Here is a 21,506-nt window from a genome sequence, read left to right on the forward strand (position 1 = left end):
CCCAAAACTAATCTTATTATTTGTGCAAATTCAAATCAGCATTTAAAATCAGCATGTTCAATATACAATAACTTTCCTGATTATTATCAAAGAATTTTGATCTACAGTCAAAGCTCTGGAGAACTTTCTCACTTTAACAGCAAAAGTTCTGCAGTTTCCAAACCACCGAAACATTTTTGCTCCTGATGTAAAACATTTTCTCTCTGGGAATGTGTAAAGTTGTAACACAAAAATAATATTAAGATTCAGATGTGCAGAATAATTCCCCAAAATGTACCCACACCGCACTATTCCAGATCATTGGGTATATGAAACTTTTCAAAGGCAGATATCAGAGCTGCCTCTCAAAATCAGCGTCTACCTGATTGCAATAAAAACTTCATTTCCTATTGTGATTTTACACTTTATAGGAAGAGATTCTGCTCCTTCTGTAAACTGTTTATTAGCTAAGAACTGTTAGCTAAACTGTTTATTAGCTGAAGAATTTCCAACTCCAAAATTGAAAAGGTAATTAAAAAGCTTTCAAAACCTTCGGAACTGGACTATTTACATCTCATCACAAAGACAGCTGTTTATTTTTTTCATCCACAATACAAGATCTTTTTGCTTGCAAAAATAAAAGATTGAATTCCCCCAAACAATCTTAACCTCAGGATCCATGGCCTAAATCCTACTACAAATAACAAGAATCTTCACTGTATCATGGTATCTATCACCACATTATTCAGGGGCCATTACAAATAAAGCTTTCCTTAATCACTGTGTCAAATTATCATCTGCACTTACTTGGTTGCACTAAAACCTTTTGTACTATGATTAGAGATTTTATAATCTGCTGAAAATGATCCTTGTAACAAAGACTTCAATAGACAGTAGCTGCACAATTTAAAATTACATCTCCTCACTAAGTTTTACAATTTGTTATAATCCTTAATAGGAAAAAGTAGAAAAAATACAGAATCATCAACAGATCACTGAGGAGGTAATAAGTCCTGCAGGAGGACCAACTCAACAGGTTAGGGCCCTTCTGCCTAGAAGAATGGTACCTGAGATGGAGTGTAACAGAAATCTAGGAAATCAATAGTGGTATTCACTGTTTTTTTCAGACAAAACTAACAAATATAAGTTAAAAAGAAGAAAAATACATAAAGATGTGCTTGTGCAAACAGGTCACAGTTAAACTGAGAAAAATCACAGTGGCTGTTTGTTACAGAAATCCAAAGTGTACAGAGGTTTGAAAGCCTATCAGAAATTCATGGGATAAAGCCTTCAGAATATAACCTCCAGCTTGGGAAATCCCTGAGCTGTGGACTGCCACATGCCAGAAAGTTTCATTTTATGCTTGATCTGTTCTTATTTTTCCAAGGCACTTTTGACTGGCCACTGTTAGAGACAGGACATCAGACTAGAGGGTGATTTGACTGAACTGAATTCAATGCCATTCTTTTGTTTGTATGTAAAAAAAAAAAAATAAGAGTTTGAACAGACTGATTTTTTTTAATGTCCATTTGCATATACTGTACAAAAGATCCATTTACAATGACTAAGGTACAAAACAATACACCCTCATTTCCTACTAACTGTTGCTTCAGCGAATACCAGTATTTCTTTAAATAGCTGATTGTTTTATTTCCTGCAATGCCAACAGAAATCTGATGTGGTATACAGCAATGAAGAAGTTAATTGTTCAGATTTTACTACTAGGAAAAATTCCTTTAGAGCAATTTACTACTACAAGTAACATCTTTGTCTTCTGAAAACAGAACGAGGATTTGGGGAAAATATTGTTAATAAAGAAAGGAATAAAATGATCACAACTCAACAAACGTCCTTTAGGCACCATTAACACACAATTACTGCATCTAAACTGATTCACAGAAAAAGTTTTTTTGAAGTGAAACAAATGCTGTGACTTGGAGAAAACTGGGTTACCTCATGAAATACACCATTTACACAAAGTGGTAACTCCAGTATCACCCTTTCACATTAAATACAACCTACGTAATAGTGAAGAATTGGAAAACAATTTTGTCACTGCTCTCTCCACTCCCCTTTCCCTCTCCCTAGTTCTGACGACACACACCACTGTAATGGTAGGGTTAATTCCCTACAGCTTTACTAGCAGTTAGTGTGTGGCTTCAGCTGTGAACAATGGTTTCACTTGAGAAAGAAATGCAATACATGTACATTTAGAATTTATACTATATAGTATGTAAATCTAAAATTTATACTGTATGAAAACAATCAAATTATCTTTTCCCAATAGGAAGGGAACAATTGCTGCACTCAATTTGTTTTGCTGTGTTTCAGCTGGAATGTGCTATCATTCACAATTCTCTTTTTTTTTTTTTTTTTAAAGTGCAGTCTGAAGTCTAATGAAAAGCCATAGTAAGACCAAACACAATACCTGGAGCGACCTATCAGACCAGTTAGCTGCATAAATATCTAAGACTGCATGGTACAGATCTTACTTCCTTTACTCAGTTAATAAGCAGAAGTCTGCTACTACTATTCATCAGTGGAAGAGGAGACTATACATACATCCAGTTTTATTCTTGCCTACCATTTTAAAATTATTTCAAAAAGCTGAGTCTAAGCTAGTGTAGATGTCAGGGAAGCAGCAGCTTTCTTCCTTTCAACATCTCCTGGCTAATTTTCCATCAGGAAGTATTTTCCAAGTAAACCAATGACTTCTTTGCAGCTTAGCTGTGTGTGTTTGCAACAGCAGAGAAGTAAGCTGCTTTTATCTTCATAGTTATTTAAAGGGCATACTTATATTTAATGACTTTGTTCTTGTCAGATGGACAACAGAGAAGGCTGGAAGCTCAGAGAACAGACTGAAAGAAGGGGTGATCTTTAAGCTGCCCAGCTGCTCTATTTGCTATTAGCAATTTTCTCAGACTGACTACTTTCACTCCACTTTAAGGGAGCCGTGCAGTTGCCCTACTTAATCCTACTGATCTCGTATTGTGAAAAACGGGAAAACAATCGGCTGCATTCACCAATGGCACATTTCAGGGATGACCCCATCTTCCTTTCCCCCAGTGGCAGAAAATTGTGCAGAATACTACTCCATTCCCTCGCTGTAGGAGTGGAGAAGTACGCGCCACATACTTTTCGTGATTCCTGACCAAAAGCAGTCACACCAACAGAATTTCCCAACACAGTTTGTTTTATCAGCTGCACAGCTTACTTTGTAAAGGCTGGGTTTAGCAAACCATTTTGAATACCTGTTTGCTGTTAGTTTATACTATCAATCACTAACATTGCTATGTGCAGCCCAGTTGAGTTTATTTATAGAGGCAAGTTGATACCAGAAGAAATTATGCAAATCCTTCTCAAAAAAATCAACAATCAAGTTTTCATGAGATTACCTACCACAAGTGATACTCATTTGAATTATAAATCTCCCCCACAATAAGTTAGGACAAAGGAGTCTTCCAAGAGTAACAAAGATCCCTTTTATTAAGCTTCAAGATGGTAGTGAATTGTAGTGTCTTCTTTCTTCAAGAGGTTACAAAGGGGTTACAAAACCAGCCACTAAATACTGCAAAACAGCCCCAGATTGATTTTGCAATTTTTAAATTGCCTCCCTCTCACCCCTACACTTTTTTCTATAACTAATTTGTGTGTGTGCTGGAAGCCTTGCTAGCACAAGCCTCCTAATGAAATGAAAAACTGTATTTGCAACAAGAAGATCTTCAACTGACATATGGTCAGAAGAATATAAGTAGAGGATACAGGTTTTCAAATTGTTAAGTATGCGAGTTATCTATAATATCATAGTTTAAAGCATTACTGCTGATTATGTGATATCATCAGTGCAAGGCTTCTAAAATATGCTATCATATTTACAATTTTCATATGGTCAAAGGAGTGTTTTCATATGTGGAGAATGAGAGTGGTGCCACAGAAAGATCAGATGGAACTTTAAATCAAGTGTTTGCAATAGTAATACATAGAACAAACTAATAAAGAACTGGTAATTATAACAAAGTAGGTGAAAACAGCAAAATTAATCTTAAAATGGCAATAATATTTAACAATGCTGGTACAGAGGTACCCAGTAATTTGGAAAAAAGCAAGATGACTGTTCTACAATAGTAATCTAAACAAAAACTGTTTTGCTCAATTTTATGATACCTAATACCACCTTACCACAATGATAGTCATTATGCTATAACAAATGCTGTGTTTCTACAAGGTAATTACATAATTATAAAGAAAAAGCCTTGGAAAAAAAATCCATGCAGATTTTTGTTTCATTAGGTATTATAAAGAGTAGCCAACCCTGTAATTTTCATTTGTATCAATATTATAATATTAGAAAAACAAATTTGGCAACATACTAGGGACTGTTGCTATGTAATAGCAGAGTACGTGTCAGCCTTCAATACTGCATCACTGGTGGACACTTGCACACCAAGTATGATGGTGATTTGCATCTGTAAAACTCACAGCAAACACAGAGGAATGCTACAGTGAATGTGCAGAGATCTGCCATGTTGAGAATGCATTGACACCTCTGTGCTATCATTCACTGCTGTCTCATACTACTTTTTTCAAACATCATCCAATAGCAATCATTTGGACTTACTATTGTCTTTAACTGTCTGTGAATATTCAGCAGATATTCACAGACAGTTCATATGAAGCATTAGGTATTTGGTATTGCTAGGGACTTGGGTCTTTTACACAGCAAAACACTTTGCCACATGCTTGACTTTTCATACATGAGTAGTCCTGCTGAGTTCCACTGAATGACTATTAGCCATCAGGCTTAAAAATTAGCACTAAGTTTAAAACTAAAACATATGCCTAAGTGATTTGTTGACTCAGTTGAGATGCTTTAAGGGAAGTATTTTACTGTGTGCTTGTATGTTAGTTTTGTCACTTCCAAAGTCATGCATATGTACCTGTTGGTACAAACTCGTTTTCTTAAGATTTTACAGGAACTAATATTGTATTAGTACATAGTATTCTCCCTGAAAATTCAATATAGAAGTCCATTAATATTCTAAAAGCTTTCCTCAGAGAAATACTTATTCAGATATCATCTATGGAATTGAATACCTCTTTTAACATTGCAAGAGATTAACAATGAATTTACTAATGGGTTCTGATATGAAGTTTCGCATTCCACTGCAGAACTGGAAAAAAAAAAAAAGAAAAAAAGACAAAAAAGCAAAGCAAATGAATTGTCTCAAAGATGTACAAGCACAATAGGTATTTATATATATATACTGCACATCTGCATTTTTGATGCATTTTAATTACTGTGTTATTTTTTAAAATGAAATGTATTTTCAAAGCGAATCTTATCTGTAGTGTATCCCAAAGTCAAAATGATCTTAACCAGGCAATGAACATTCCTAACTTCTGAGGTAAAGGAAGGGTTAATAGATTCTAACATGAAGGGAAGATCCAGAGAAGGAGAGCGCAATTTGTTTGCCACCAGTAATAATCAATGATCCTCTTAAAGTATTTTCATATTAAGTGTTGCAAATTCAATTCTCCTTGGGTTAGTAGAGTGTGTCTGTATGCACTGTTCCCAAAAATCTTTTCCCCGTGTAACTACACAGTGACAAATCATGAGTAATGCCAACCAGCCTTTGTAAAGGTTTTGGTAGCAAACATTTAAAAAAAAATAGCATGCCACCGAGGTTGTTTTGGTATTTTCTCTACCTAGTTCTTAGTTTAATGGAAGAAAATTGCCTCAGCTAGTCCCTGCCAAAATCTGCAGACATCTTCAGTCTCTAATCAAACCTCCTTTCCAAACGGTGTAACAAAGTATAAATTTTTCAGATGTGTTAGACACTTCTACATAGTGAACCAATCTAAAATACATAATTTAGCATTGACAGAGCAATGGTCCTAATAAACACAACATATAAGGGGACAAACTCCACAAGCTTCATGGTATACCTGGGCCTTTGGCTTTACTCCAGAATAATTCAGTATGTACAGGCTACTCCAAGAGCCAGAATAATCCATGATTCACTTATGGAACCTCAGTAAAGCAGGATTTAAAAATGGTTTTGGCAACATTAAAATGATATAAAATGAATCTTTAACCTTACATTATGTTATAAACCTATCTCACAACATATTTGAAAAATCAAAAGACAATACTTAAGCAAGAAAACAAGTGACACAATGAGACATTTGTTATTCCAAACAGAATCCATTAATTTCCAGGAGGACTGAATTCACTTTTTCACATGACATTTAAGTTCAATGTAATGAATTTACCTCCGAACCTATTCCACTTAAAAATCAAATTCTTCTAGTTGAAAGTTTTCATCTACTACACACTTTTCTCTCTGAAAACAAAACAAAACAAAAAAATCCCAACTCAGTCACAGTGCTAACTCATGCTGATAAAACCACACCAACAACTACGATGAGATTCATGCTGAGGATTACTTTCAAACAGTTGGTTTCCTCATCAGTCCATTACAACTAATTAAGGAATCAATTGTGTAAATGAGATGTTCCATATTTTGGCTAACGAAGTGAGTTTCCTATATACTAGTAAAATAGCATTGATGTAAAATAATCTTAAAATCTGATGTCTGGAAGTTTAATATAGCTGTTATTGGATGGCTCTTCATCTACTAACGCAGCTAATCTAGATTTCTGTCCTTAACAAAAAGAATATAAGCCAGATATCACTAAAAATGAACTCTTCCTAAAAAATTCCATTTTAACGAGACACTAACACATACATACACACATATATATATAAAACTTCCCTAATTTGGGATTTCACTTTCGAGTCTAAACTACAAAAAGCTAAAATAAATTTAATTTGGAATATTTACAGCACACTTAATGGTAGGAAAGTCTATGATGAAAGTGAAAACTGATTACAGCAGAAGCACTCCCATCAATTCCATTTAGCAGTAACCTCCACTGTTGTTTAGTCAATACACCTTCCAACCCTAATTCCTAGAATTCCTAGAACAGCTTTAGGGCAAGAGAGTTCCTGACACTGCTAAACTGGAACACTACTATCAAGGATCTGCCAAGAAAATGCAAAAGGATGCTGTACACAGGCAGCTGTAAGGTTTGGAGCTATATGTGTACCATATATATTTGAACTTTTACGTACTCCTACTGTCATTAAATACATTAGTAATAAAATATCTGCGTAAAGCATACAAATGTTACAAAAATGAGAAAAAAATGTTTACTTTTTTTACAGAAATGTTTCACTATATACTTGCTCTTCTTAGAAAGTGCATAAACGCTTTAAGGATCTAAAATAAATCTGTAATTTGGCACTGATCCTGCAGACTTCTTGACTTGCTCACCCCCACTCAAGTGAACAATCCCTTACACTCAGGGAGACTAAGTCTTCACAAAAGTTACCAAGTACATATTCGTCTTGGTTGGGCTTTTGTGCAAGGTGGTCTACATATATATCAAGCTGTTCCAAACAAGCAGTAATTTGTGTAATATTTTCTGTTGTCAATGTAGACTCTGGAATTATGACTACAGAGTTCTTTTATCCCCTCCATTCCTCATGCTACATAGCTGTGGGCTTCATTTAAGTTGGTTCTTGCTACACCTGCATTTTGTAAAAAATGCTCTCCTTTCATCACTGAGATAAGATTACTGTCATAGACAACTGGAGTCACAGAGAAAAATCTCTATCATCATCTTCTCTGGTTTTAGAATCAAACTTCAGTCTTTCTATATAATGCCTCTGCCAAACTCTCCTATCTACAGAAACATATAGCCTCAGTGTTGCTCAGGACTACTGTCAATGACATTTTTTTCAGCTGCAAAATGCAGTAAAAGGACTCCTCATCTAGTGCTGTGGACAGACCAAAATTCTCTCCTGGGGAATGCATAAAATCTTGTGTAAATTATAAAATTCCAAACTACCACAGGTAACAATCTTCTACAGGCAGAAGGACTAGCAAAATAAACTTAAGTTTTTGCCATGATTATTTTTTGAAGTTGTATGCAAGCAGCTACTTCATTTTCTGCTCTTTTGTTTTGGAGTTATCTTACTTGAAGCAAATAAGAAGCAAACTGCTTCTGAAAAAAGAAAAAAAAAAGTCGAGTGGTTATTATGTACACTGATAGACAGGCTTCTTTCAGTGCACAACAGTATGAAAACAATTCCTCAAATCAAGACTGAATATGACCAGGAATTATTTTATCTACTTCTCATTAATAAGTGTTTTGAAATCAGATTTTCTGTGTATAAACGAACACATACTAATATATACTCAAACGTATATAATCATAAATACATAATGTAGTGTAAGCATTCTAGAATCTCTAAACATGTTTGAGTAAAGGCCAAAAAGGAAAAATTATCCAAAAGGGATACAGGAAAAAATGCTGGATATAAGGAAAGGAATAATTTTAAATAGGCCACTAATATGCTGATATTGGAAGCTTGTTAATCAGCTATTCAGAAGCTTTCATGTTCTTGTTCTAATGAGTCACAGAGCAGAGGTGATCATAGTAAGTTTTACTGGGATTGTGTGGCCAGTTTTTGCAGGCCATTACAGACACGGTTGGAAAGGATAGATACCTGGGGACTGGCATACAAAAATGTTCCACCAGACCTCTGTGCCTATGTTAAAAATACAAAGCTTGAACTTGCTTGACCTCCAAAACTAACCACCACCTGCCCCAAACCAAGATATATCTATTATATATAAATTATAGTGTAAATAGTTAATATAGGTAATACAGATTTGCCAGCACTTTAGATAAAACCTTATCTGCTGGGGATTCTATTTACTTGACTTGTATGTGCACTCATTACAAATGAACAGTAATGCTAACTTTGAGAAAGTAATGGGTGATGAATAATGAAGAAAAAATGAAGAAAAAACATCAAAAAATGAATGAAAAACCTCAGAAAAAAACAAAACAAAAAAAGCAAAAAACTGAAAAATTCATATTGTATCTGTAAAGAGTAAGTCTTTGAAAATTATTTGCTAAAATACATTTTGTGGTCTGTGTATTCCTCTTTATTACTCTTTACTACACATATGTAACAGACAATACTGACAGATGCACATTTATTAAAAAATCCGTAACTTACTCATTTTTATCAAACTTCTTTCTTACTTTGTCTGTGAAAAGCTCAAGTACTATGATATGCTTTCTAACAAAACTTAGTGCATGTCAATGCTGGTTTAAGTTCAGTTAATGCAGCATCCAATAACCCGCGTGTGATACGAAGTAGTGTTATATGAATGAAATGTATCTGTGCAAAGGCATGGGCCAAAAAAGACTTATGATGTGTGGACATATGAGAGAGAAACACCAGCCTTTTAGAGAGCTCTGACACGTGGAATCAATAGGATCTGTGACAAATGAGGGGAAACACTCCACTAACTTGGTATGTTAGCAAAAACTGCCATGTAATCAATTAGGCATGTATCTGCCAGCAGTTTTAACCCCTTAATAATGTATTTTTTTGAGGTGAACATTCTAACTCAACTAAGTACTTTGGAAAGCTTAGCTTAAAAACAATGAAACTATGTTTACAATGGAAGAGTTCCCAACAAGTTTAAATAAAATCACCAAGAGTTGGGATGTAAAACAGTACTGCACAGTATCGAGGGGCACAGAGAAGCCTAAAGGACAAATTCCACAGCAATAGAGCCACCCGAACTGTTCATACCTGAATTTTGTCAATCAACTGAATTAAGATTTCACAATTCTATGACATATAAAGGTGGATGTAGCACAGAAAGGTTTACACAGGCCAGTATCTTGCCTCCAGCAGTGACCAGTGATGTGCTTTTACAGAAGAACATAAAACCAGGGCATGCATAAAGCGAGACCTCCCAGTCCAGTGTTGCATGGTGAACGGGTGACCTGAGCCTCAGGAATCTCCTCTGAGCCACACACAGTATCTCTTTCTTTAGTATGCACAGAGATGGTGTACTGCTGATGAGACGCCCACTTTCTTTGTACAGTTAACATTGTTCTTAGTAACTGTTTACATTGCCCTGGATGATCACTTATAAGACACCAAGCTTTTGTTTAAAAAAGCTTGCATGTAATTTATTCCAGCCTTCCAATATTTGTATGGAAAAAAAAAAAAAAAAACAAGACAAAGACCCTAAGAATATTCCCCCAAAATAAGACTGAAAATGACACTTAATGTTATTAAAGGACTCTGAAAACTAACCAGAATCAACACTGAAAGGACCATCTTCAGCTTGTTTTATGATCATTTTCTGTGCATTCACATAGGAAAAAAAAAAATGAAAATGTCCAACCATGCAGGTGAACAAAACTATCCTGCTATTCCTAATTGCTACTTCATCTCACCACTTTTCAGCAAGGTAGAAGGTATTTTTCAAGTAACAGCATGTGGTTTCATGACAGACTCCACAGGAAGTTATGCTGTGAGTATTGGAGATTCCTTTATATTGGGATGCTGCTGTTGCTGCTGTGTTGGATTGTCATAACTGCTCAAACAGCATTTTCTTCTTATTTTTAGACATTGAATTCTAAAAGATGTTCTCTTGTTTATATATTTATATATACACACGTGAAAAAATATAAAAGCCGTATATTATTCTTAAGCTCATGTACTATAGGAGATTAAATGTGTATATTACCAAACACAACCTACTATGCTAGCATAGGAAATTAATGTTATTCCTAATTATATTTTTAATATTGTAAAATGATCAAGCCATTGTGAATCTCCTGCTACATTTCAGTTTTCTTATTTTTTGTTTCCAGTTCTTTCATAATTTCTTATAAAACAGAATTCTGTAACTACATACTGATTTCATAAACATACACCTTTGTATTTTTTTAAGCTGAGACATAACAAAAATCACAAGTACGAAAAATCAGTAGCCACTTTTGATGCCTAATTTAACACGGTGTGTTAAGTCATTTTGCTGAATATGGAATCAGAGTGTCAGCACAGAGGTACGTGCCTGTTACAGTTCTTAACTGGTTATTGTATAAAAATCACATTTTACAGCGACAATATTAAATGAATCAATGAAATCCTGAATCTATTTCAGTCTAATTAGTCTAATTTTTATTTAGCAATATATATATATATAAAATCCAGTTAATTTAAACAGAAGACCAAATGTCTGCAAAATCAGCCCTTCAATTTACTGCTGAACCAGCAGAACACCTAAACCTAAAGGACTCTATAGTCTAACGATTTCTTACAGCTTAAAAACACACAAACAAATTAACAAACAAGCAAAAAAAAAAAAAAGCATTTTTTTTCTTGTCTTGCAAACACAAAAATACCAAATCAACCAAGCACAAACAGAAAATAAGTACATGTAAAAAGAAATTCCACCACTGTGGGTCTGACTGAGACTGTAGATCCCCCTGGAGGTATTGGTTTTTAATGGAAATGCCAACACCATATACAGCACTGCTAGCAGACACTGTTTTAATGTAAGATATCTTCTCTGCTCCTCTTTTCCATTTCCAAATTGGCCCCAAGAGGCCCAAGATGAGTCTGTTGATCAGGTTTCTTGTCAACTATCATTTTTAACTCGGTGTGGATTTTCAGACTGACAATATCATTCTGTGGCTCCTGTGTTTTTCTACTTATGTTTTAATTTATCACTTGAAGTAAGTGCACTAGGTGGATATTTATCAACTCTCCATTTCCCTGGAGGGCTACAAAATACAATTTCCACGTTAGTTGTTGATGGCCTAAATACAGCACTCCTGAAACAACAAGGATGGGCTTCTTAATGTAGTGGGTAAGATGTCCATAAAAAAGGGGCTCTAGGGGTTGGACTAGAGGAATAAACAAAATAGATTTTACCTCAGTGGATTTGGATAATTTCTAGAAGATTTAGTGCAAGGAACTGGAACTTACCAACAATATCAGCACACAGAGTTTGTAAAAATATTTTATACCTGAAGGTCAGCAAAATATCTTGCTACATGTTAATACCTATTTTACAATACCTATTTTACATAGTCTTATCCCTTTTTAAAACACATAATTTGGGAGAAGATTTTTTTAAAAAATCCTTACACCTGGTTTAAAAAAAATAAATCAAAAGTTAAAAAGGTGTTTCTAGTAGGTTTGGACTAGGAAAGCTGTAACTACTGACAATGTAAACCACAGCACGTTTCCCCAGTGTTTGCAAAACTAAGTATTTCACAGGAGGAGCTGTCTAACGTGACTTTAGGATAAGCTTCTGTCTTTCACTAAAGACATTCAGTTAGTCATTTTGACCCTCCAATTTGGATTAAGTAAAAATAATAAAGAAAGAAATTTAAACTTGAATTACTGGAACACAAGTATATTGTATTATTTTTTGAAACTTGAGTTGCTGGTATCAAAATGCATTTTTTTCTCTGTTGCATGTTTAATCTTCAGTGAGTTAAAGTTTCTAGCAGCTGTGGTCAGACATCAGACAACTGCACACAGAACAGGGGCAGACAAACATTCTGTACAGATTACACTGGTTCCCTACGTGCCTTCACCTCAAGGTTGAAAATCGAATGATCGACACAAAGTCCTCAGCTTCATATCTTATCTCAGATCTATCTTCAGCAACGCTGCAACCCAAAGTCATGGGTACAGAACCAGCTTAATACTGACCAGATGGAAGAATGTCACTTGCTGAATTACAAATATTAATTCTCTACCAGCAAATGCTTTGGAAAATTCCCATCAAGATTCCATCATACATGAAGTAATTTCGTTTCCACAATTACTCTGTCAGTTACCTCAGTTACGGACAAAATCCATGGGAGAGATCACGAAAAGCATAAGCAAATTTACAAAATATGAAACTTCTGCCCTTCAGGACCTTTTCATATTTTGTTCTGCATTGCCTTTGGCATAGGAGAACCAGTGAGCGCACAGCAACATCTTTGTCTGCATACAGATGAAGAAAGGAAAACTTCAAAAGCACTGGGACCAAAATATCTTCGTAAGGGTAGAAAAATAGCGTAGCTGCTGGCTGTGGGGCAAGTTATCTGTAAGAAACTAGTATTTCCAACAGTTAAGAGCAGTTTAAACTTTTCTAAATATAGTTACACGAATGGCCTTTCCAGTATCCATTTTGCAATCATTTTTCTCCATTGTTCTGCTAAGAGTTGTTTCACGCTTACTATCTTGTTTGCATTTGAGTAAATTCATTTTCCTACTGCTATTTTCACTGAACTTATTTTTATCCACACTAATGATGAAACTAAAGCTACCACAAAAGCATTAAGCGTACCACTCTGCAACCAATTCAGAGACTGTACTAAAGCCTTCATTCTGAGTTACCTCTTTAAACTCCAGAATTACACACCTACCCTGGAGATGGAAAGATTTAATCATTTTGCTCAAACCCTGCTAATGCTGAGGATTTTAGGTGCTCCGTTATCTTACTAGACTCCAGAAAAGCAATGTCCATCTTATTTCAGGAACCTGGTTTGCTTCAACTGCGATATTACAGCCTCTTGGGCTCTCGCACAACATAATCACAGTTTCTCATTGAATTCCCACCACCATTTTTCACTTCCTTTCTATCTCATTTACTTGAGGTCACTAACACAAGTAGTACCCGAGTTTGTCATGATTTTAAATTCTTCTTCAACTATCAATTCTACACTGGTAAAGACCTCGGTTATCTATATTCTGTAAGTGATTAACAGCTGTGCTGGGGGCTGAAGTCTGCTTGTAAACAGCAGGACAGAGAATTAAGCATAGTATGAACAGCTAAAACCTCAGCCCTAATAACCTACATCACCTGTCTCTGAGCCTCCTTTGGAGGAAAATCTGTGATATGATTTTGACAACTCTGAGATACCTATTATGCTATTAGATTTCTGTGAGACTTTAGAAAAGTCTGGTTATGATACTGGTTGAACTGATGGACATACTTGTGTTCCGTTTCTGATTAAACATTTGGTAAAGCTGCTTGACTTTTAAACCATTCCTAGTAAACTTTCTTTTGCTCCTCATAACTGCAACTTAGCATATGTCCTTAAAAGCTCTCACAAAAACCGTCACCCTAGATAAAATGAATTATAAATAAGAATTATAAATAACTCTGTAGTCATGTTATTCCATTTAAACCAATTTAGTAGAGATAAGAAAAAATGTATTAGTCCTTACTTGTCAGCTTATTCTTGAGAACATTTTAATATTCGATATTTCCATTTATAGTGGTCTTTTGGGGAATCTAGTTCTGTTTTATCAGGAGTTGATACACAGAAGAGAAACACTATTTTAAAATAACAGCTCAGAAGTAGTTATCTTTAATTTGGAAGGGAAATTAAATGTTATCCTTTTACTATATTAAATCAAATAATTGTATTTTACCAACTTATTTCCAGCTGTAGCAAGTTCCTGCCCATATCCTCAGATTTTTTATTTTTATTTTTTTAATTTAGCATGACCGTATTTTCCTAAATATTAATTACACATGTGCAACTGCGGTAAGAGACTGCAAAAATAACCAATAACAAAAATAACCAAAATAACCAATGAAAATAATAAAAAATATGCTGAAATAGGGGAAGTTGCACTGTGTAAATCCAATTTAAAATAATATACAATGAAAAGGAATGCCCCTCAAATGCTTCTAGGTCCATCCAAATTTATTTATTTATTTATTTTTACAAGCAGGTTCTGTGCAGAAATTAAAACATGTCCTTTTTCACTTCTTTCTTCCTTTCTTCTTTCACTCAGTGATAGAATGTTTTCAGCATAAGACCTATCCTCTGATTAGGAAAAGACTGTGATACCTCTGCAGGTTCCCTACAGCAGAGCCTTACCAAAGCCCATAACTGATCCAGCAGCATTTGTCATCTCTGCAGTATACTTGCTGTAATTCCCCTCCTCTGGTTTTTTCTTTAAAACTAGATCACACAATCTTTGAACAAAGTAAGAAAAACAAACTGTTTTAACTGAGGAAACATGACACATGGGTACTAAGCACTGCATATAATTAATTTGCCTTCCCCATGTCATTTAAAATTTTTATTCTGCATAAGTGACCTTTGCTTTTTTTCTAATTTTTATTTAATACAGTTCTTCCACAATTGCTTTTTACTTCTTTAAAAATCACAAAACTCTGACAAGTATTTTCAAAATGGCTTTGCCAGATTTCTAGGTGACATTTTCTTTTGTACATTTATTGATAGTACACAGTTAAATTGAGGACAAAAATTTGCTCTGATGCTGAATGTTTTATTCACAGGTCTATCTTTTATTACAAAAGCCAGAAACAATGGTAGCACAGAATCCAGTCCACACTTAGCATAGAACTTAGCTTGAAATATTGAGTTGAGAAACTCGTGAGTGTACAAGGGGCAGATTTAAATCTGGCACAAATAAACCCTCAGAAGTACTGAATTCTGAGATTTTAAGTAGATTGAATCGGCATCATGGTCCTGCCTGACCCACCTCTGATTCAAATGCTGCCTTGTGCTGGCTTGTTCATTTTAAATGTTATGGTACTTTAGATAGCTCTTTTTCACAAACATAAAACCAAAATTGTGGTGGGGGTATCAGCAGAATACATTTAAGTATTCATCTTTCATGGCAAGAGAAGATCACTAAATGAAAGAAGAAATTCAGGACATAATAATTATATCTTGTGACAAATTCCAGTTCTAACATAAATTTGATATTCTAAGTAGTAGAAAAACACTGAAAATAAAAGTACCAAAAGAGAACTAATTTTTTTAAATTTACATATTTTATTTGATTTGCAACCATATTATACTGCTTTATATCAGTTTTTGCATGTTGTATCATAAGCTGTGCATTTATGTATGTGTTTATATATGAATGACATAAGCCCTTCATTTATTATTACTTTAAATAGGCATTTTAGATATACAGGGAATAAAAATATGAAGTATTAATCTCAGTACCAAAATTGTAATTTAAATTCAGTTTTACGTTACTATTAACATGCAAGTAATGTATTCAAAAAAAAAGAGGAATATCCTATACATATGCATTATAATTATATAACACTTTGAATTAAAGCCTAAGTTGTAATGAATTACTACCTAAGTTATTACATCAAGTCCATTTTAATGCTTCAGTAAAGCGTTCATCCAGTAAGTTACTTTTAAAATATAAATCTCTCATTAAGAATGGTAGTAAATATGGTTTGCATCACCTTTTTGTATCCTTGTTTCAAGATATTTTACCTGCATGGGAAAAAAAAAAAAACAAAAACAAAAAAACAAACCTTCCCAAAGATTGTCTCTTAAAATAATCCTTAAATACATACCTGACATAGCCTGTACAATTAAAAGAAGACCTGGAAATCACAGGTCTAGTGCAAACTAGTTGTGATAAGCACAACACAGTAGATGTAAGACACCGGAAAGAAACACTGTATTATTTTCCACTCTCTTACCAAATAGCAACTTAGTTTTCTAATATTAATTAATCTCAACAAAGTTATTTCACTTCAATTGCATGTTACTTCACTTCAGCTGTAAAAAAAAAAAAAAGAAAAAACAAAACAAACCTAAAAATATGGCTAATTATAATAATTACTTTTTTTTTTTTCCCCATTGTGTTAGATCTATCTTCATTTCACTTCACAAAATATACGCTTAGGAGACTACTCATTATTTAAAACTTATAAGCTCAAAAATACAGGCGACTAAAATGGTTTGTATATGTAATTCTGTTTTAGAATTGCATACTCTATTTTAGAGCCTCTTGTGAAACCTAGATAGAATGTCAGAGACATTTGTAGCAGACTGTAAAGGGGATTTTAATTTTGTCTAGAAAGGAGGAAAGTACTGGAAATATTTACTGAGGTAATCTAAATAGTTAAATCATTTATTTCACCTAATATTCCCAAAATATGAGAATGATTCCCAGTGCAATTAAAGATGAGTTTTAGGGTTATTTCCCAGACAAGCAATAGTAGCTAAACTAACTAGAAAAAGCACTAACTTTTGTCGAAGTCTTAAAATATGTTTCAGCTTAAAAAGAACCCCCAAATGTTTAAAACCAAAAAAACTTAAAACATTGAATTAGAATTTATGAAGAAGAAATAGGAATGGGAAAGAGATACTGCTTCTGCCTGAGGTGCAAAGACCACATCAGATGCAAAGGACTAAGAAAGAAAACTGCTGGGTTTTGGATACCTCTAAAGAGAGAATTTTAACAAAGCAGAGTCTTTGCTCTGTTTCCCATAGGTTGTGGGTTAAAAAAAAAAAAAAAAATGGTGAAAGGGAAAGAATCATTGTTCCCTGTGACAGGCAATAAGGATTTAATATGGCTTCTCATTATTCCATATCCCACTACAATATCCAAATTTCTGCTCTCCAACTATAATATCAAGTCTAGGAGTTTCTGGCAATTCCAATTCTATTCAGTCCAAATGTCTCCTTTAACCGAAGTTTTGACCTCTGTAAAGATTTAAGAGACAGTGTTCTCCCCCATTCTGATGCAGCCCGCATATTGAAGCAAATACTTCAGAACTGAGATAATTTTGTTTAAATTTACAGCTCCTTATCTCATAATAGTACTACATGGTACGAGCATGTGGATCTATACAAACCATATGCTATGTATGAACTACGCAAAGAGAAAGTACACACACACCTGTGTCTCTGTGCGCACAGCATTTAACGTTGCTTAATTTAGACAACATAGTCTATAGTTACATCAATAGCACATATTTCACTGCTGAGTCTAAAGTACAGTATCTTCACAAAACACAAAAACCTCGTATGGGCCCTTCATTTTGCAATTTTAAAAATCTCAACTCTCACTCCTTATTCTCAGACTTCTTATTTGTTGTGTATGCAATACAGTAATGGAAGCTTGCTTATGCCTTGTAGTATTACAATGTATGAGATTACTTCTAAAGTTATAAAACCAGTTGGGAGGGAACAAGAAGAGACTTGAGATTTAAGTGGAGACAGTTGACCGGAGGAGGATGTAAACTCTGAGGGAGAAAAAACATATAGAAAACCAACAACATATTAATAAGGTAAAAAAAAAAAAAAAAAAAAAAATCAAATTCTTCTCATTCTGTCATTCTTCTACTGAGGGACAGCAGCATATTTTTAGCTCTCAGATACAGTGGCAAGGGATGGTATGTGCACATACCAGTAAGAAGGTCAAAGGAGCCCACTCAAGTATTTCATCTTCTTATGCTCTCTTTGCTACTTGACAGGATGATGACTGCATCTACATATACCAGCTCCAAAGGGACTCTCCCTATAAGAATAAAAACTTTAGAGGAAATAAAACAGTGAAGGATATCCATAAACATGTGATAAACTTCAGGCACCTCTCTGAGGGGGATACACCTACTTGTCCTGACAGGCACTTCTAGTAGGCTCTGAAAAGCCTTTCTGATCATCTGTGTAACTTGGTCCAGGTTCCCTACTGGTCCTAGAAGAAGCTTTATCAACCAAAGATTAGCTTTCTCTTATGCCTGAGCCACGAATCACAGGCACTGATGTACGGTGTCTGCATAGCAGGTCTATTCCTAGAGCCAGCATCACTGTATACAGAACGGAGGAGAAGGTATTTACTTTGACATTGAAAAAATCCTTTAATTCCCAGTATACAGCATGGATGATTGAATTGATGTAACAATAAGTATTGACCCAGATAGGAAATACTGTTGCATGATGAAGAAGTGAATAGAAGGCACAATCTTATATTCTGCCATTGGCAAACTCAGTCTTCAACGTAAAAGGAAATGCAAAGCTTAGTTCAGCCAGAAGCAATGGAAGTGAACACAGCAGTGCAGATTATTGCTTTGAACAGCTCATGTGAACAAGCTGGTAGCAATAATACAACTGCTGCTATAGACAACAGTGACAAAGCAGTCTTTGCATGATAATCCAAGCACCCGCAGAATGAATGACAACGTGATTTGGTCTCTCTTCACCTTCAGCTGAGATGAAATGGTGTCAAGATTGCCTGGGCCTGGAAAGCCCAGGTTTTACAGTACAATCTAGAGAAAGAGAGAAAGAATGTGGGCATCTAATCAGGAACATTCCTTCTCCTACAGTTACAGTTCTCCTACAGTTGAGTTGTCAAGGACTGAAAGATCAATACAGTACTGCAGGTGTCTGGTTCTGGTATCAGAAGAGATTAGTGTGGGTGCTAGTACAGAAAGCTCAGTTCTCCTCTCACCTTGCCTGAAGCTGGAACCACTAGCAGGATGATTTTGGCCATGGGACCCTAAAGCAGCACAGACACCCACAATATAGGCTAAAATGGGATGTAACTGTCCCAGCCAGCACAAGGCCAAAAAGAAGCCCTTAGCAAAGTCACTGTATGTCAAGGATGAAGGAAAGGTAGATGAACAGCAAGATACAGTAAAAATTGAAGGATTCTGTCTCAGTAAGATAGGGAAGCAGGCACCAGCTGAAGTATTTGTGATGTTACATTTTATACGCCAAACCCTGAGCATACAGAAAGAGCCAGCTGGAAAAACTCCTCTATGGAAACTAAAAGGGAAATCTTTCTGGTTTCAAGTTGCAAGACAAGAGTGCTCACTGTAAGAATGTATTTGTGACTTACTTGAAGACCCTGCAGTATGTATTCACGCTCACATATATGAGGTGTAAAATATATCTTATTTTGTTAGCTTCTGTAAATATTTAAAAATATATAGAAACAAAGAAAATTAAGAGACTGCCCCAAACCTCACAACAGGGTTTAAGATACCTTTATCATCTCTAACTGTAAAGAGAAAAAAAAAAGATACTTGGCTTTTTATTATTATTGCAAGAGAATGGTAGCTTGCTGACAGGTTAACGATGAACATATGCTTATTTTCATTTCTTGAAAACATCTATAAACAATGACAGAATATTTGACTATTAAATTGTACATAATACAGGATGTATTGTACATGTACAATAAAAACTCACAATCACCGTTATTCAATTTACTGGTATACACACTTAAATGAAACCCACATTTATTCATAATTGACACTATCCACTCTTTTAACATATACAACATTGTAATGTGTGATTTCTCTTCAAACTTAACTAAGCAAGCCTACCTTTTTCAACTTTTAAATAATGTATGTCTTTGTAGGCTCACATGAAAAATCAACTGGAGAGAAACTGCCACAGAAGGGATGGCAGAAAAGAACTTTTGCTGCATCTTTTATTCTTTGAAACAAATCAACCACTTTTAGATTTATACCCCAGAAATGTTTTCAACAATCTTCATCATGTAATAATTTGATTAAATCTACATTAAAAGCCGCTCAGATAGCTACGTGGTACTATAAACTTTAGCAAGACCCACAGGCTTGCCAATGTTGCTGATTAAGCACAACCTGCAGGAAGAACCAGGTAGCTGAATCAACATATCATAAAATAGAAGTTGTTGAAATGCCAAGAAAAAATAAGAATTTTCTTTCAATTACAGCTCTTTGAAAACGTGTGTAATTTTAACCCCGATCATTTATCTCCCAAAGGAAAAGGGTGGAGCTTGTGAGAGGCACTAGAACTTCCTCTTGTCTTGTCTGCAGGGATGAAGCATATTGGATGTGTACTAAGACTTGGAATACCATAACCAAACCAACCCGCATGAAGAGTTCCAGGACTGTGTGCAGAATATGGAGCGGACAGCGGTGGCGTGACCTAGCATATGACAAGCCCAGCTACCCTTCACTCCCTCACGCAGCCAGTCCCTGCCCCACTCACCAGACAATAGCACCACCAGGAGAACCTTCCAGAAGCACGGGCTGACTGCTTACGCACAGCCACTTGCCAGGTGCTGTGAGGATTTCAGCCAATCAGGTGTGAGTATTCGCTACCTGCACCTGTAATGGTGGTGCTGGAGGCACCTGGCAGGGCCCCCAGCACTGAGGGGGATAATGGCGGCCATGGGGATAATGGCAGCTGAGGGAATAATTGCAGCTGAGGGGGAACAGCTGACTGTAGACCTCAAGAGTCCCTAACAGTCTTTCACTAACTTCAGGCTTGAAGGGTTTTTAGCAGGAGGCTTAGTAAACCACAAACCATATCTTTTACTTTAAAGTGCAATCATAGAATCATAGAATCATTAAAGTTGGAAAAAGACCTCTGAGATCATGTGGTCCAACCATCTCCCTAGCATCAATATCACCCACTAAACCATGTCCCTAAGCACAACATCCAACCTTTCCTTGAACACCCTCAGGGACAGTCACTCCACCACCTCCCTGGGCAACCCGTTCCAATGCCTGACTACTCTTTCTGAGAAGAAATGTCTCCTAATTTCCAACCTAAACCTCCCCTGGTGCAACTAGAGGCCATTCCCTCTAGTCCTATCACTAGTTATCTGTGAGAAGAGGCTGACCCCCTGCTTCCCACAACCTTCCTTTCAGGTAGTTGTAGAGAAACAGTCCTGGGTCTGCAGGGCAGTGCCTGTCGTGCTGTTGTAAGTAGTCAGGTGTCTGAGTGCTGTGGCTGAGCAGTGCGCTCCTGTAAGCTGACAGACAGCTGGCCAGGCTGCCCTTTGAAACTTAGCACATTTTGGCACAAATGTGCAGAAAAGTGATGTGCTGCCTTGAAGTATT

General features: G+C 35.6%; 1 protein-coding gene across 1 annotated transcript in view; it reads right to left on the minus strand.

Moving 5' to 3' along the window:
• Positions 1-21,506, minus strand: part of TENM3 (teneurin transmembrane protein 3) — a 1,331,063-nt gene that overhangs the window by 833,078 nt on the left and 476,479 nt on the right. Inside the window, 2 exon segments of the mRNA XM_040554455.1 lie at positions 5,074-5,150; positions 18,077-18,187. The gene's annotated coding sequence lies outside the window, so the exon portion shown is untranslated.

Source organism: Cygnus olor, chromosome 4, assembly GCF_009769625.2.
Source record: "Cygnus olor isolate bCygOlo1 chromosome 4, bCygOlo1.pri.v2, whole genome shotgun sequence".
Lineage (NCBI taxonomy): Eukaryota > Metazoa > Chordata > Aves > Anseriformes > Anatidae > Cygnus > Cygnus olor.